The sequence below is a fragment of the Cricetulus griseus genome, chromosome 7 (genome assembly GCF_003668045.3).
Source record: "Cricetulus griseus strain 17A/GY chromosome 7, alternate assembly CriGri-PICRH-1.0, whole genome shotgun sequence".
In the NCBI taxonomy this organism is placed as follows: Eukaryota; Metazoa; Chordata; class Mammalia; order Rodentia; family Cricetidae; genus Cricetulus; species Cricetulus griseus.
Window position 1 is genome coordinate 10,474,759 of NC_048600.1, and position 17,085 is coordinate 10,491,843.

The 17,085-nt window shown below is 42.3% G+C and overlaps 1 protein-coding gene across 2 annotated transcripts in view; it reads right to left on the reverse strand.

Annotated features, from left to right (window-relative positions):
• Window positions 1-15,476, reverse strand: part of Lclat1 (lysocardiolipin acyltransferase 1) — a 119,970-nt gene extending 104,494 nt beyond the window's left edge. The window contains exon 1 of one of the 2 annotated variants that reach the window (XM_027424407.2): window positions 15,293-15,476. The gene's annotated coding sequence lies outside the window, so the exon portion shown is untranslated. The remainder of the gene's footprint in view (window positions 1-15,292) is intronic. The other variant, XM_035447593.1, reaches the window with a different exon arrangement.
• Between the last annotated feature and the right edge of the window lie 1,609 nt (window positions 15,477-17,085).

Here is a 17,085-nt window from a genome sequence, read left to right on the forward strand (position 1 = left end):
CACCTGGTGGGAGTTGGCTTTCTCCTTCTACCATGTGCATTTGAGGGATCAAACTCAGGTTATCAGGCTCGGCAGCAAGTGCCTTTATCTGCTGAGCCCTCTTGCTACCCCCTGTCAGAAAGTTAAACTTGTTTTACTTACAAGAGGTACTTGGCCTATTTACTTCATTCAGAACTGTCTTATATATATTTATATGTATTATATACCATATGCGTATTATACATTAAACACAAACATCTTGCAACTGCATTTAAATATATGCATATATATTAACATATATAAACACATGCAATTCTCACACATACATAAGGTCTGGTCCATCAGAAATATTTGTGTAGAACCTATCTAAATTTTGCCAATACCACAAAGACAAATAATAAGATGGTTTATCAAATGCAATAACTATGTGTGTTGTGACTCTAGGGCACTCATTTTCCTAGGACATAAGACACAGCCATTCTTCTGATTCAGCACTAGCAGCCACGGTCCTTCTTTGCACTGAAGCAAAAGCATCAATAAAAGAAGCTGGCTAATGCTTAAGAGAGATACACCAAATCAAGCAAGACACACACATGCAAAAGTGTTTAAAGCTTCAAAGGGTTAGCCTGGGCAAACTCTCCATTTTTGTGAGTAGTGATAAAAAGAAGCAAATGCCAAAATCCAAACAGTGAAGGCAGATGGAACCCTCCACCCCATGAAGCCTCAAGCTGCCATCTCCTTGACTCCTTTTCCATTGACGTTTTCTGTATACCATGAAAAGGCCAACTACAAAAATTACAACCATGTGAAAATTTCTTCTACTCTAAAATTTGGGACTAGCAAAATAATAAATTACCTTCTAAAAGGTTAGTAATTAACTCAATTTCTAACAATTTTACAAACTAAAAAGCTAACATAGTCCAGGATGATAGACTGAATGACTAAAACCAGGAACACAAAGACAATCGTTGTCACCATTGCTTTTCAGCCCTATGCAAAGTTCTAGCCAGGACTAGTTAAATAAGTAAATAAAAGTCATCCAAGTCAGAAAAGAAAGCATGATTTCAAGTCTGGAAATCTCGGGGGGGAAAAAAATTACAAAATTACCAGAGGAAGGCGATAATAAATTCAGCAGACTTGCAGGGAACAAAAATCAACACACAAAACTCAGTTGAGTCAAGCATGGAGGTTTGTGCTCATAATCTCAGCTTGTGAGAGGCTGAGACACAAAGATTACCATAAATTCAAGGACAGCCTTATCTACCTAGAGAGTTTCAGGCCAGTGTGGACTTTAAAGTAAAACCCTACCCAGAAAAAAAGAAAATGGGCGAAAGGGGAGGGAGGGGGAGAGAGAGGGAGGAACAACATTGAAAGACTGGCGCTTCTCACTGTACCCAAGGTACAGGGATCAAAACAGGACACCACTGGCACAGAGAACCAACAATGATCACTAGCAAAAACTAGCCAAAAGTGAAGCTTTGACAGTTAACTATCAACAAGAAATATTTAGGGTTTTTTACTAACAAGAGATAGCTAGCCCACACCTTAGGGTACACCAATTTCCTGCATCTGTACTAACAAATTCTCAGTGGCTTAAAATAAGTTTATTCTCTAATCTTGGGACCCAAATGTCTGAAATAGTATCACTGAACTAAAGTTCAGGTATATGCCACACTTCCTCCACATTGGAGAAGGAACAGCTCTTGCCTCATACAGCTCCCAAAATTCCTTGACTGTGACCATCTCCTTCCAACCTCTGCCTCTGTGTGGTCACTGTCCCTCTCTTCTGTGTATTATGTCCCTCCACCTTCCCCTTGTAAGGATGTATGTGACCTTTTGTAGGACCCATGCATATAACTCAATTGTTATCCTACTCCAGAGCTCCAAATCAAGAACTCCCTTTGCCAAAAAAAAAAAAAAAAAAAAAAAAAAAAAAAAAAAAAAAAAAATGCATCTTAGCCTCCAGATTTCAGACTGCAAGGTCACAAATCTTTTTCACACTGAAATTCGGGCATCTCATCAGGTATATAAAAAACTATCACACAGCAAAGACTTTGAAAACAAGAGTTTCATCTCTTGTGTGTAAAAGGGTAATTCCTGAGCCAAACTCCTGGAATCCAATTGTAAAGAGGGAGGAGTGATGAACAAAGGGTCAAGACCATGCTGGGGAAACCCACAGAAACAGCTGACCTGAGCAAGTAGGAGCTCATGGACCCCAGTCTGACAGCTAGGGAACCTGCATAGGACCAAACCAGGCCCCCTGAACATGGGTGTAAGTTGGGGAGCCTGGGCAATCCATGGGTCTCTGGCAGTGGAACCAGTATTTATCTCTAGTGCATGAATGGACTTTGGGAGCCCATTCCCTATGGAGGGATACTCTCTCAGCCTGGATACAGGGTAGGGGGAGGACCTAGGCCCTGCCCCAAATGATGTGACAGACTTTTGATGATCCCCATGGGAGGGCTCACCCTCTCTGAGGAGTGGATGGGGGGTGGGATGAGGGGGTCAGTGGGGGGAATGGGAGGACCAGGGGAGAGGGAACTGGGATTGGAATGTAAAATAAGATTGTTTGCAGTTTGTCCTAAATTACCTGCAAGCACATGTCTGACATGTGCGCTCCTTAAGAACCCAACTTTCCTTCTGCTACACTAGCACAGAAGGGCCTTCCCCTTACAAGCAGGGTTTGTAGAGCTAGGAAATATTAACTAAGGCTTTAAATAAATCTGAGCAAACTGCTCTCCAAAGGCAACAAGTTTATTTTTACCCTCTAAATTTTTCCAGACAATTTCAAGTCCCACTAGCCCTTGAATCTCCTCCAGAATCGAACAGTTTTCATTCCATGAAATCAAAATAAATTCCAGATGAATTAAAGAGTTACATGTAAACTATGAAAGCACTAAAGAATTAGAATAAAATATAACAAGAGGAAAAAATAGGCAAAGAATCAAAATAGTTACATATGAGAAAATACACAAAAATCAAATTAAGGCAGTGTGAGGCATGTTTTCAATTACTCATTTTTTCCTATTTGTCAGTGATAGTATCTACAAAAGTGAGCACGGAGGGAAAGAGGACGAGCACATTGTTACTAAGGACACTGACAGACAGACTCCCTTAAAAGACAGCATAGGGAAGCTGGTACTTTTTAAGTGCATATATGTGTATACCCAAAAATATCATTCAAATTTTCTATCTTAGAAAAATACTCATAAAAAATGAGAAACTGTATCATAAAGATCATCACTGATGGCTGGGGTTGTAGCTCAATGAAAGAGAGGCCATGAATTCAATCCTGACACAACAAATATGTAAATGAATAAATATCTTCCTGGAGTAATATGTGCATACGAAAATCAAAAGAGTAAAATGTCCAAAAATACAGAGATGGGGGCTGGAGAGATGGCTCAACAGTCTGAGTACTTATAGCTCTTCAGAGTTCAGCGTCCAAGTCATGTGGCTCACAATCACCTCTAACTCTAGCCCCAAGGCAACCAGTGCTTCTCTCAGCACCTGCACTTATGTGCACATAACACACACACAAAAAAAAAATTAAAATAGAGAAATGCTAAGTTATGATCAACAGCTGTGTAAAGGAGTATTGTGGTGTCAGTTTTAAACAGTGAAGCTACAGTTAGACAGCCATCAATGAAATAAAATGAGCAACTCACAAAACTGTAAATAAATGGTTCTATTGTTAGTCAAAGGAAAGAAATTCTCCTAAACTCTATACATGATGCTGATATATTAATAGAAGGCAATGGGAGAAAAAAATTGTACAGGAAAGATCCTGGTAATATAAGTGGGTACAAAGTCATATATCTAAAAAATTACACAACATAAATAAGGTTATCAATTACCTGAATAATGGGATTTTAAGTGTCCTTTATATAATTTTTCCCAAAGTGTATAAATGTTACTACACAGCACAGCTAATCTTCAAACAAAAATCAACTAAAGTTCCTTGTGTCTTCAAAGCAGGAGGACAAATGACCAGCAGTAAATTCTTATGCTCTGGAGAATCACGAAGGATGCCACAAACCTACCCTTCTGAATGCCAAGAGAATTGATTACACAGGGCTAACAATGTGTGTTTACACACAGAAGGCTTAAAATACTTACGACACTTAACCAATCTAAAGAATGCTTCCTTCTTCAGACTGCCTATTCTGATGTTCACCTCAGTGATTCACTACTAAAAGTAGTTTTTGAACTATTCTCACTTAAAGTTTCCTTTGACAAGCTCAGGTAACATATAAAAAGGTGAACCTCCATAGTATTTCATACCTTGTTTTTAGTAAAACTGTGACTGATTAACACATTCACCCAACCTTATCGATGGTTAACCCTAAAACAGCTTTCAGTATGTTTAAAAGGAGGACAAGGACCAAGATCTGGCAAACGTGCAGCTGGAAAAACATAGCACAGCTTTTCAAGACTCATTTTGGTAGGAAAACATATCCTGGCTCAAGAAAAGGTTCCCTCCAGATAATGTAAGGCAGTCTCTGCCATCAGCTTTAATCCATAATCCCCTCAATCCCCTTGCCTCACATTCTTCCTGCCTAGGAGCATCGCCTGCCCAGCCACAGATCTCAAATTCCTACAGTCTTTAGAGTACAAACTCAAACAGCCCTGCTCCATGAAGCTGCTTGTCCAATAACTACTCACATGGTCAGTATGTGCCATTTTTATACCAAATTGCTTTTCCTATACTCTGACCTCCCATTACATTTTACCAGGGTCCAGAGCTCACATATTCCATCCCTAACACACCCCTTGTAGACACAAAATGGAGTGGTCTACCCAAAAATACAACAGCTATTTTATTTTGCTCCATATGAAGTCTGGGCAATATTACCACTTCTGGCCTTGAATGGCTGCCTAAGGAGTATTGCAATAGGGGAGCAACGGAAAAGTTCCTGAGCTCAAAAATGATGGCCAAGCTCTGTAGCCCATTCCTGCCATCCCAGCACTTAGGAGTACAGGTATGGCCTGGGCGTCAAAGCAGACCCTGCCTCAAAACAAAAAATCAAAAGAAACACTGCCAGGTCAGAGAAGGGTCTTAATCTCTAAAGCAAGAACAGCTGTTGGTTCAACACAAAGGTGAAGAAATGAGGTCTGTGGTCAGAAAGCATGGAATTCTCCCAACAGCCCCTAGTTCTGTGGCCCTGAACTAATATGGCTACACCTTCCCTACAAAAGGCACAAGGGAGATAAAAGCAGTCATTACCTTCCTAGGGTGCCATATGAAATGATGCTCATAGCACAGCCCACAATACCTGAAAGGGTGCACACACTACACTGACACCAGCCAGACGCCCTACAATTTCTATTTGATTCTGACACTCACTGCCTGGAGGTAAAATCAGATCCAACAAGGTAAAGAGCAAGAAATCCAACAACCATCTTACTTCAGATATCTCCAGGCTTGCTACACTAATGCCCACTTAACCACAAACACTAGTTACTCTAAATTCTTTCTCTGGTTCAGTAATTCACTATAATAATTGTGTGAAAGCACAATACTTAAACAATCAAACAATCACAGCTATACAAGGCTCAACTCGGGAACAGCTCAATGGAAGGAAGAGATGCACTGAGAAAGGTCTGGAAGAGGGAGAGTGAACACAAAGCCTCAAGCCTCTCAGGAAATCCAGGTGTCAATGGCCTTGCACCTTAACACATTCACCACTGCTCCAGACTTGCATTACCTAAATATGACAACCTAAATCATGGACCCCCTAATTAAACTCAGTATCCAGTTTCCTGTCCCCTTCTCAGAGACTTGGGTGAGCATGCATTTGGGGGAGGGGAGCTGCTGAAAGTTCCAAACTTCTCATTTTGGTCTTTCTGATACACAGACCATTAGCACAAATTCCCAGTGTAATCAAGACACTAGAGATAACAAAAGATATTCTTACCATTCAGAAAATTTCAAGGTTTTTTTTAATTTATTTTTTAAGCCCAATGTCAAGAAACAGAGAAAGATCGGATACAGTTTATCAAATATGTGATAAATGGGAGTTACTATTTTTAAAACCAACCTGAAGACTACTGAAATAATGCAAGTATAAAGAAGAGGGGGAGCCTACATCTTACAAATGCAGCAACAGTAGAGAAAGTAGGGAGACATGCCAAAATCATATACAAAAGTTCAAGACAGGACAATTAAACGCACAAAAATGGACAAACCCTAGCAGGAAATGGAATATGGGAGTGAGAATAAATTTAGCTCAGCACACTGAGGCAGAAAGTGGTGACTAAGGATTTCAGAAGGACACTAAACAGATAGGACGTAGAGTTGGACGGATATCACCAGTCAGTTGTCAGCTACCCACACACATAAGGCCCTCCCACAAGTTCCCACTGCTTTAAGAGCTAATGACACTAGCCAACAATGTCATTTAAGACAATATGCCCTGCAAGAGTCACATAAATTGGGCCAATCAAGTGGCACAGGCTTGTAACCCCTGCTGCTGGGAAGGCTAAAGCAGAAGGGCTACAAGTTCAAGACCAGCCTAGACTACTTCAGACACTCACTTTCCGAAGTATGTAAATGTTACATAACAATCAAGCTAATTCCTTAGCCTCTGAGAATTCCCTCTTCTAAATCAACTTTTTTCCCCTCCTCCCCTAATGACAGAAACCAAACCCAGAGCTTTGCATATGCTCTACCATTGAAGTTACCCCAGCCCTGGAATTCACCAGTGCTATCCCACTACCACCCACCACCTTCCAAGCCCTCTGCCCAGAAAGTCCTTAAAGGAAACCCTTTTAAGCACTAGGTGTCAGAAAGAAAGGTCAGTGCAAGAAGACTCGAACTGTCTTTCCAATCCCAGTCACACTGCCCAGAAAACTCTAGTGCTTGACTCTACATTGAGGAACGAAGTCCTTCCTGACTCCCTCTCCCTGAAGAAAATGTCCAGGTCCACCAAGCTGTCAGCAGCTCCCTAGGCATTCCGTGAGGACTCACTCTCTGCACTGCTCTATAAAACAACATGGTCAAGTCTGTCACAGCAACACCCCAATTTCTATATGAGGTACCTATGTGTTACTGTGGTAAAATAAATAAATAGGTAGGTAGGTAGGTAGGTAGGTAGGTAGGTAGGTAGGTAGGTAGATAGATAGATAGATAGATAGATAGATAGATAGATAGATAGATAAAAATTTTAAAGAAAAATACCATGGGAAGAAACTGCTAATGGTTTCCTTTTAATGAGTGATGTGGGAGGGCCTAGCCCATTGTGCGTGGTGTCACTCCTGGGCAGGTGGTCCAGGATAGTGTAAGAACGAAGGCGGAGCAAGCCATGAGGAGCAAGCCAGTAAGTAGCATTCCTCCATAGTCTCTGCTTCCTTTTCTACCTTCTGTCTTGAATTCCTGTTCTGACTTCCTTCAGTGACAAACTGTTATACAGAAGTGTAAGCAAAATAAACATCTTCTTCCAACTTACTTTTGGTCATGGTGTTTTATCACAGCAATAGGAACTCTAAGATATAGGGCCATGCTATAAATCCTCAAAATCTGTCCTCAAACTTTGAAACACTTCCTACAGCAAAGCTCAGCTTTATAAAGATTCTATGACATTTCCTGTTGTGTGACAACTGGAGACCAAGTGTCCAAATAAATACATGCACCTATTCTTCTCCATTAGGATGATACCAGAAGAGACATCTAGACAGTCAAAGCTGTCACTGATGCCAGGAGTAAGCAAGAAGGCCATGACCCTGACCCAAGGTGTCAACTGAGACCATTTGGGGAGCAGTAATGAGACATGATCATATCAACTGAATTCAAGCAGCCTGGTGACACTGACCTACAATGGCCTAGCAGGAATGAGGAATTGGCTCCATGTGCCAATGGCCAATTCCTCAAAAGCACTAAGCAAGGTTAATCACCCAAAATGAAACGATGAGTCTGAATAGCCCCATAATGATCATTGAAACTCAACTCTGATCTAAAAGGCTTCTGAAAAAAATCTCCTAGCTCAGACTGTTTCATCAGAGAATTCTATCAAAGGACTAAAGAATTAAAACTCTTTACCATGTCTTCTAGAAAACAGATTAATTGGAAGCACGTCTCAAATGTTTGACAAAACTAGTATTACCTCAAAGCAGAAACCAGAAAAACAGTATAAAAGTATCAGACACACACACAAAAAAAAAAAAAAAAAAAAAAAAAAAACAAAAAACCTTCAGAAAACATTTGAAAAAGAATTCAATGATATTAAAAACTTTTAATTCAGGAAGCAAAGCTGTTCAATAATCAGCAATCAATGCAATACATAATACTAAAATGTCCAAGAAAAATAAGTACACAATCATACATACCAACATATTTTTTTTAAAAAAATGGCTTTTGAGAACAATATATTACTTGTTGTGGACATGTGTTTTGACTGTCAGCCTGAAAGAAGCAACTAGATTTGTAACACGCCTCTGATCATGACCACAAGGACAGTTCCAGATGAAATAACTATAACAAACAAACAAACAAAAAAGTATTGATGCTAAGAAATGGAAACCCAGCCACACCACTGGTGAGATAGTAAATGCATACAACCAGTTTGGAAAATAGTCTAGTAGTTATTCAAAAAGTTTATCACCATTACCCTGTGAACCACCAATCCTAGTCCTAAGTATATACCAAGAGAAAAATGAAAACATAAACCTAGACAAAGCTTGTACATGAATGTTCACAGCAGCATTATTCCAAATAACCACTAAGCAAAACAACATCAGTCTACCAGCTGATGAATAGATAAATAAAATGTGGCAGGCTAGGTATGGTGGTGCACACCTTTAATACCAGCATTACAGAGGCAGAGATAGGCCCATCTCAAGATTGAAGCCAGCCAGACAGCCAAGGCTACACAGTGTAACTCTCTCAAAAAAACAAAACAAAACAAAACAAAACAACAACAATAACACAATGTGGCACTATCCATATAAAAGATGGTTTGGCAATAGAAAAAACTAAGTACTGTTATATTACACCATGTTTGGTGGTGTGAGAATATCTTCCAAAGGCTCATGTTTTTTTTTTTTTTTTTTTTTTTTTTTGAATACTTGTTCTCCAGTTGATAGAACTGTTTGGGGAGAGTTAAGGAGGTGTGGCCTTGTTGGAGAAGATGTTTCACTGGGGGTGGGTTTTGAAGCTTCAAAAGAATGCACCATTCCCAGTGTGTGCACTCTTCCTCCGAGCCCCCCCCCTCTTGCTTGCATATTAAAATGTGAGCTTTTGAGTGTTCCTGTTGTCCTGCCTTTGTCTACCATAATAGGCTCTTAACCCTATGAAACTATAAACCCCATTAATTTTTTTAAATAACTTACCTTGGTCACATTGTTTTTGTCACAACAACAGAAAAGTAATAAACATACTGCACAGGAACCCTGAAAATATTGTGCTAAGTGAAAAAAGGCCAATCAAAAATGACCAGATAAAGCTGGGCAAGATGATGTGTAATCCCAGCATTTGGGAACCTAAGGCAAGAGGATAATAACCATGAGCTCAAGGCCAGCCTGGGCTACACAGTTTGAGTTCTACACTAGCCTGGGCTATAAATATAGACCCTATGCCAAAAAGTGGGGGGGGAGAACAGATGGAGGAAGTGAGAGAGGGGGACACAATATATCATCAGTCCATTTACACAAAATGACTAGAATACACAAAATGAGGAAAAAGCAGACCATAGCTGCTGAGAGAAAAGGAGAGTTTGGGAGAGAGCACAAGTGTCACTACTAATGAACATGCCACATGCATCCTTATTTTTAGGATAATGAAAATGTTTTAAAATTGATTGTGAAGGTTGTACAGATTCCCCAGCCACGTACTCTGTAAAAACTGACAAAGTCATTCTAAAATTCATATAGACTTCCTGGCATAGTAGCACAACCCTGTAACCAATCCCAGCACATTGGAAGTAGATGTGGAAGGATTAGACCAGCTTAGCCTGGATTACCTAGTAAATTCTGAGACAGCTTGGGCTACAGAGTGAGACTAAACAAACAAAAAATTATCCAGACCTGTAAGAAACTAAAACTAAGTTTAAAATAATCAATGAAGAAACAAATATGCCAGGCCAGATGGCATGGCTAGTAAAGGTACTTACTGCCAAGCCTGATGACCTGAGTTTGATTCCTGGGACCCTTGTGAGAATCAACTCCTGAAATTTGTCCTCTGACCTCAACACACAACACTCATATACGCACACAGAAAAATAATTTTAAAAAGTGGAATGGGAAATTATTTTTAAACAACAAAATAGGATTCCTGTTCTGTTTCCAAAAGTGAGTACAAAGCAGCAGCAATGGAGATAGTGTGGTACTGACATGAAAAAACAAACAGATCCAGGGAAAAGAGTTGAGGGCTCAGAAATAAGCCCATATAGCTACACAACCTCCATATGGCCCAGCAATTACACTGTTGCATATTTACTCCAGTGAAATAAAAATTTACATTCACATAAAAACATACACAAATGTTCATAACAGCTTGTTTCTAAGAGCCAAACGCTGGAAATAACAGAGATGCCCTTCAGTGTGTGCATCCCTATGAAGGAGTGCTGAGAGACTAAGGAACGCAAGGATGAGAAAAGAACATGCATAACTACAATGAATCCAGAGAGAATTATGCCAAAGGGGGGGTGGAAAAAAGCCAAATCCCATGGACTGAATGTTGTTTAAATCCACTAGAATAGCATTCCTTCAGTGACAAAACTGTAAAAACAGAAAACAGATTGGTTCTTGTCAAAAGTCAGGGAAGGGAAGGAACATGTCCATCAAAGGTGACAGAATGAGGCCTTATGGGAAAACTGTTCTGTATCCTGGCTGTGTGTGTATGTTTTGGTTTTTTGAGATAAGTCTCATTATGTAGCCCAGAGTGAGCTGGAATTCACCATGTGGACCAGAGGAGCTTCAAAGTACCAATCCTCCTGCCTCAGTCTTGAGGTGCTATGACCACCAGCACATATCACTGCACATGGCTCTGCATATTCCTAGTTTCTGAAAGGAAGGAGGTTAGAGAGAAAGAATTGCAAACATTTCCAAACTTTGTAACCTTAGGCAATCAATTTTGTTTCTTCACTTATAAACACAAATTAACAAATGTTACTATGGTTGGCTGAATGACAAAGTATGTTCACATCCTAAGTATCCATTCTCACTACTTTTATTCAATATAGTGTTTGAGATCATAGAGAAATAAGGCAAGAGAAAGAAACAAAAGGGACACTCATAATAAAGCAGCTCAGCTATACCTACTGCAGATATGATCTTACAATTGAAAACCAGAAAGATTCCATAAGACAAGTCTGAGCTCTGAAAAACCTTTCCAGTAAGACACAAAACCACACAAGAACCTGTAGCTTTTCATACATCAATTAAAAAAAACTCAGGGGAGCAAAGCCTTTAATCTCAGCACTTAGGAGGCAGAGGCATGCAGATCTGAGTTCAAGGCCATCCTGGTCTACAGAATGAGCTCCAGGACAGCCAGTGCTACACAGAGAAATCCTGTCTCAAAAACAAAAAACAACAAAAAACACCTCACTGAGAAAGTAATCAGAAAAATAATTTCACTCAAAACAATCTCAAGGGGAAACCTCACAAAGAATCACTAACCTCTCCTTATATTAGTCAACAGGACCTCCAATTTCCAAGCATTAGTTATAAAATACACAACTTTTGTTTTGTAGGAGTTCCACCTCTGCCTCTTACACCTTCCTGCTCTTCACACCCAATCCACCTCACATTCTATTCTGATTTCTAAACATAAGGAATCTGACCTCAGCTCTGCCCCAGCTCATGGCCAGGCTGTATACCAAGCCCAGATTATGAAACTGCCCTTAACTGGTCCTCCTTTACATTCTGTTACCACAGACACCTCTCCAGAACATACCGAGGTATGGAACTTTGTATTAGTCTGTAATCCTAACACATGATAACCTTGTGCTTGAAGCCATCTACATAGCAAGGCTCAAGCCAACCTCAGCTATAAAGTGAGACCTTGCCTCAAAATCTCAATAAATAGACAAACAAGCAGAACAAAGAGTTGATCACATTACTCCATGTCTTAGTTAGGATTTCTACTGCTGCCATAAAACACCATGACCAAAACCAATTAAGGAAGAAAGGGTTCATCTAGACTTACAACTCTGTCACAGTATGTCACTGAGGAAAGTCAGGGCAGGAACCTAGTGGCAAGAACTGAAGCAGGGGCCAAAGAGAAATGCTACTTACTGGCTTGCTTCCCGTGGCTTGCTCAGCCTTCTTATCCAAATCAGGACCATCTGTCCAGGGACACCAACACCCACAAGCAGGCTGGGCTCTTCTACATCAATCATTAATCAAGAATATGACCTACAGACTTGCCTACAGGCCATCTGATGGAGGCATTTTCTCACCTGAGGTTCCTCTTGCCAGGGAACTCTGATTAGTCATCTGACAGAAAAGAACCCTAGCGTAACTCTAGATTTAAATTGTTTATGAAATCCTTACTGCCAACAGCATAAAATCAGTCTTAGCCGAGAATCCACAGCCTGGACCTAACTTTTCCTGTTTCTCTCCCTGAAAGGATACACACTCTCCCTTTATCCTGACTTGACAGAATTCCCCCCTGTGCACTTCTGGAAGCCGGTGTCTCTCCAGCTCTGCTTAGCTCCCTTCCTCACTGAGCTAGGCCCATCCCAGCACATGTTCCCACAATTCTCTATATCTATACTGTTACATCTGAGTGCATGGCACACTGTAAGTTAATCATCTATCCCTTCCCCTCATCTTCAGATTGGACTTGGGCCTCTCCTTGAACTCAAGGATTAGATGAGGAATTAATTTTACATTCCACAAAGGCAGCAAGAGTCCAGAAAGAGTTAATGAAAAATGACTGTCACAGCCACTTCTATTTATGTCATTTTTTTCTATAAAGACTGAGAAAATATCCCAGCATTCGGGAAGCAGAGGCAGGCAGATCTCTGTGAGTTTATGTCAAGCCAGCTCTACAGAGTAATTTTCAAGACATCCAGGGCTACACAGAGAAATCCTGTCTCAAAAGAGAAAGGGGGGGGGGGGACAAAAACTTAAGAAAATTATTAGTATAGCTTAGCAATGAACTGTACTAAAACTAGCTTGTTTGTTTGTTTGTTTGTTTGTTTGAGACAGGGTTTCTCTGTAGCTTTGAAGCCTGTCCTGGAGCTGGCTTTGTAGACCAGGGTGGCCCCAAACTCCCAAGTGCTAGGATTACACAGCTTTTGTTTGTATGTTTTTAAAGTCATCCAACAAATTATTTTCTCAAAGAATTTAATCAGGGTTGCATATAGTGACAGTATGGAAGAACACAGGAGCCAGGCCTTGTGGGGCAAGGACTATAATTTCAGCTATTCAGAGGGCTGAGGCAGGAAGAAGATCCAAGTTCAAGACCTTCCTGGGCTACAGAATGAGTTCAAGGCTAATCTTGGCAATCGTGAGACCCTATCTCAAAATAAAAAGAGAAGATAGTTCAGTGATGGAGCACTTGCTTAGCATGTGCAAGCCCCTGCTTTCAATCCTCAGTACAAGAAAGAAAAGGGGGCAGGGTAGGGTCACAAACTGGATCACAATGCTAGCTGCATAGTTTAGGGCAAATGACTTAAACTTCAATGTGCTCCAATTTCCTCATCTGTTGCAAAGTAACCACTTTACACTAGTGTTGAGTGACTAAGTTGAGACTTACCAGGCCCTTAACACACTGCCAGGCAGAGTATCGAACATCTCGATTCTTACCACTGTTTTTAAGTCTTTTATATGCACTGCTCCCCTCCCAAAACCTCAATGAACACTGCTTGGCCAAGAACTGTCATCTCCATTTAGAGACAAAACACCCCACGGAAGTTACATAACCACCGTATTTTTAAGAAGCAACTTAGTTATCACTACATATAACCTCAACTCCAAACCCAGATCAAACTGACCCTATCTCCCCAGATTCAGTTTAGAAGAGCCCCCCTCCTGACATCTGCAGTAGCCAGACTTTAGACCTGGTGAAAAAAGAGGGACCCCAACATTTGTTCAACCTAAAGGTAGAAGCCATGTGGAAATCACAGAGCCAGATGTACACTGGGCACTTGTGACAGCAGCTATTGATGACTGAAGCTAAGTGCTCCTGTGAGTTTTCAATTCTTTTACTAATTCAAAAATGCACAAGTTTAAGTGCTGGATCTCTAGCTCAATGGTTAAGAGCACTTACTGCTGTTTAGGAGACCAGGGTTGGGTTGCCAGCACCCACATTGGTGACTCAAAAACATCTGTAACTCCAGCTCCCGGAAGTCTCCACTTTGCATGGTGCATATAAACTAATGCAGCCTCACATACACAAATAAAAATATTTTTAAACACACAAATTTTGCAAAGCCTTTCACCAAAATAGTTTTTTATTAAGTAGCCCAACTATTTAAACTTTTTATGACAAGATATTTCTTTGCCGAAATAAGTGGAAGACATAAATGGGAAGCATTTATCTTGGTAATCCCTTCACCGACATTTTTTTCAATACTTTTCGTGGACTTAAACTGAATTGCCAAACCCAGGTTTCTCTGCGGCCATTCAAAGCGCATGGAATACAGCACGTGAACTTCAAAGTCAACTAATGCTGCAAGAAAGGACGAGAAAACAAAACAGCTCCACAACCACAAGAAAACACCTAATGTCTTTATTGTTTCTGGTCAAACATAATCTCAGACGTAAGACACACCCTAAAAGACTACACCTGCCAGGTGGGCGTGGTAAGGCACGCCTACTACCGCACCAATTCAGAGCAGAGGCAGGCCTGCCCTTAGCGAGGCATGTCCTCAAAAAAGTGGACAGAAAATTCAGACTCGTCGTCGGCCTCTCAAGTGGCCTACCTTCCCTTCTGTGGCGCTGCCACCGAAACCTAGTGCACACCTCCAGCACCCGCAGCAAACAGGCAGCTTGAGCCCTGGACAGCTTTCTCGTGGGTTTCCCACGTGGCGGCCCCTGGGGAACTTGGTGCCCCTGGGACCTGGCACCTGGCACACCTTAGGTGGCGTTAGGGACCCAGCAGCTCCTGGGGCCGCCAAGCTGTGGTGTGGACGGGAAGGTGCCTGCCCGTGGGTACAGACGGGGCGCCCCTCGTCCCGTAGCCCGCTCGGCTCCGGAGGCCTCCGCCTCTGTAGAGCCGCTCGCCCTAACCCGCCACCCAACTCCCACGAGGGGCTGTCCCCCCGGCCCACCCGAGGGAGCGTGCGCTGCGCTCGGGCAAAGCGGCCACGCTGCAGCTCCCCCTCCGCCCACTCGGGGAGTCCCCTGACCGCCGCCATGTTCCCCGCACCTGACACCGCGCGGGCCGCGCACCCTGGGCACGCCGGAGAAAACGCGCGACGTCGCGGGGACACTGGACAGAGACTGCCACTCCACGGGGGTCACAACCTGCGAGCAGAACCCGCCGCTAATTCATCCCGAAGCGGGGAGGCGTCGAGACCGTCGCCTTAGTAATGCGTCTCGCCAGGCTCCACCCTGATTGGCTGCGGGCGCTGTGACGCAGAGGCGTCCCCGGCTGCGTAGACGCCCTTGAGAGGGGCGCTCCGCCCCTGCTCCGCAACCCGGAGAGACCCCTGACGTCGTCTAGGCTCCTTTAAAGGGGCCGTGCCCAGATCATGGTCTGGCCTGCTGCAGATGACTGGCAAGGAAAGCAAGGCGGGTAGAGCGGCGGGAAACAGATCGGAACTCAGCGGAGGTCCCTCTCTGTTCCGGGGAACCCAGTTGCTGCACAAGGGATAACAAATATGGAGCGCTCACTTAAAAGCCTAATTTTTTACGCCCCAAATCAAATAGCAAATTAGCATCAAGCCAGTTGTAGAACCCAGTCGTTCCAGATGGTTCTAGGTGGTTCTTGATGGCGTAAACTAAAGGCACCTTCGACCTTTGAGGTTGCCCAATGGAAAACAAATCCGAGGCACTAATTTACAAGCCTTGTTTTCTTGCCCTAAATGAAAGGGCAAATCCACACAGCTCCTGGCACCCAACTGTTGCAAATTCAATGGTGTTGACTCAGCTCTCAACTTTCCCTCCCCTGGACAGCCCACTTCATTTTTTTTTTCGGGGGGGGGGGTCCGAGGCAAGGTTTCTCTGTGTACCCCTGGCTGTCACAGAACTAGCTCTGCGGACCAGGCTTGTCTCGAACTCACAGAGATCTCCTGCCTCTGCCTCCCAAGAGCTAGGTCAAATGTATGCGCAACTACCACTACCACCACCGAGCAAGACCTTGAATTTTTAAAGAGGAGTGCAAGGTACCTTCCTGCACAGAATCAGCATTACGCTCCTTTCCTTTTGTTTAATATTTGAGATGTGCCAAAATCGTGTTAGAAAAATGAAAAATACAACAAAGGAGAACACGAGCACTAAAACAAACAAACACAAAATGCAGTTATCCCTATGAGGTTGGATGGTGTAGGAAGACATCGTAACCACGCCGTGTCTCCCTACAGGATGGACCTAATTTTTGTCATAGTTCTGGAAATTCTTAGTTTTTTAGGGCTTGTTGTTGTTTTCGGATGAACGTGGCGATCCCCTGGAACCTCTCAGGGATTTACTGTGAGTTCTTGGAGGACTTGAGGAGGCTGTATGTAGTGTTTCCTCTGCTGGAGCTTTCTCTTGTGTGCTAAAATGTAATTACATGCCAGGTAATGTAGCTGGAGAGACTGGACTGACGGATGGACCGCATCAGTTCTCGTTCTGACCCCTCTTCTGACTCCTCTTCGTAAGTACCTGCTGTCCACAGGAACTGCTAGTAGACAACTCAAAGTATGCTGATCTTAAACCTGAAAACATCATCCAAGTTTTAGGCTCTTTTGGCAGTAAAAGATGCAAGCTACAGAAACTTGTTCTTCATTTGGGAGCAAATGCCTTGACAGGGCCAAGACCACTGGACCTCTTCAACCACCCAAATAAGGTCCATGAGCTAAATAATAGCATTGTGTGAAGATTATTTTCTTTGTCTTGTTATTTGTCCAGTACTCAAGATTGATCCCAGGACCTTGCATATTCTTTTCTTTTGTTATTGATGCTTTGTTTTGGGCTTTTTGTTTGTTTTTCCAGACAGGGTTTCTCTGTGGCTTTGGAGCC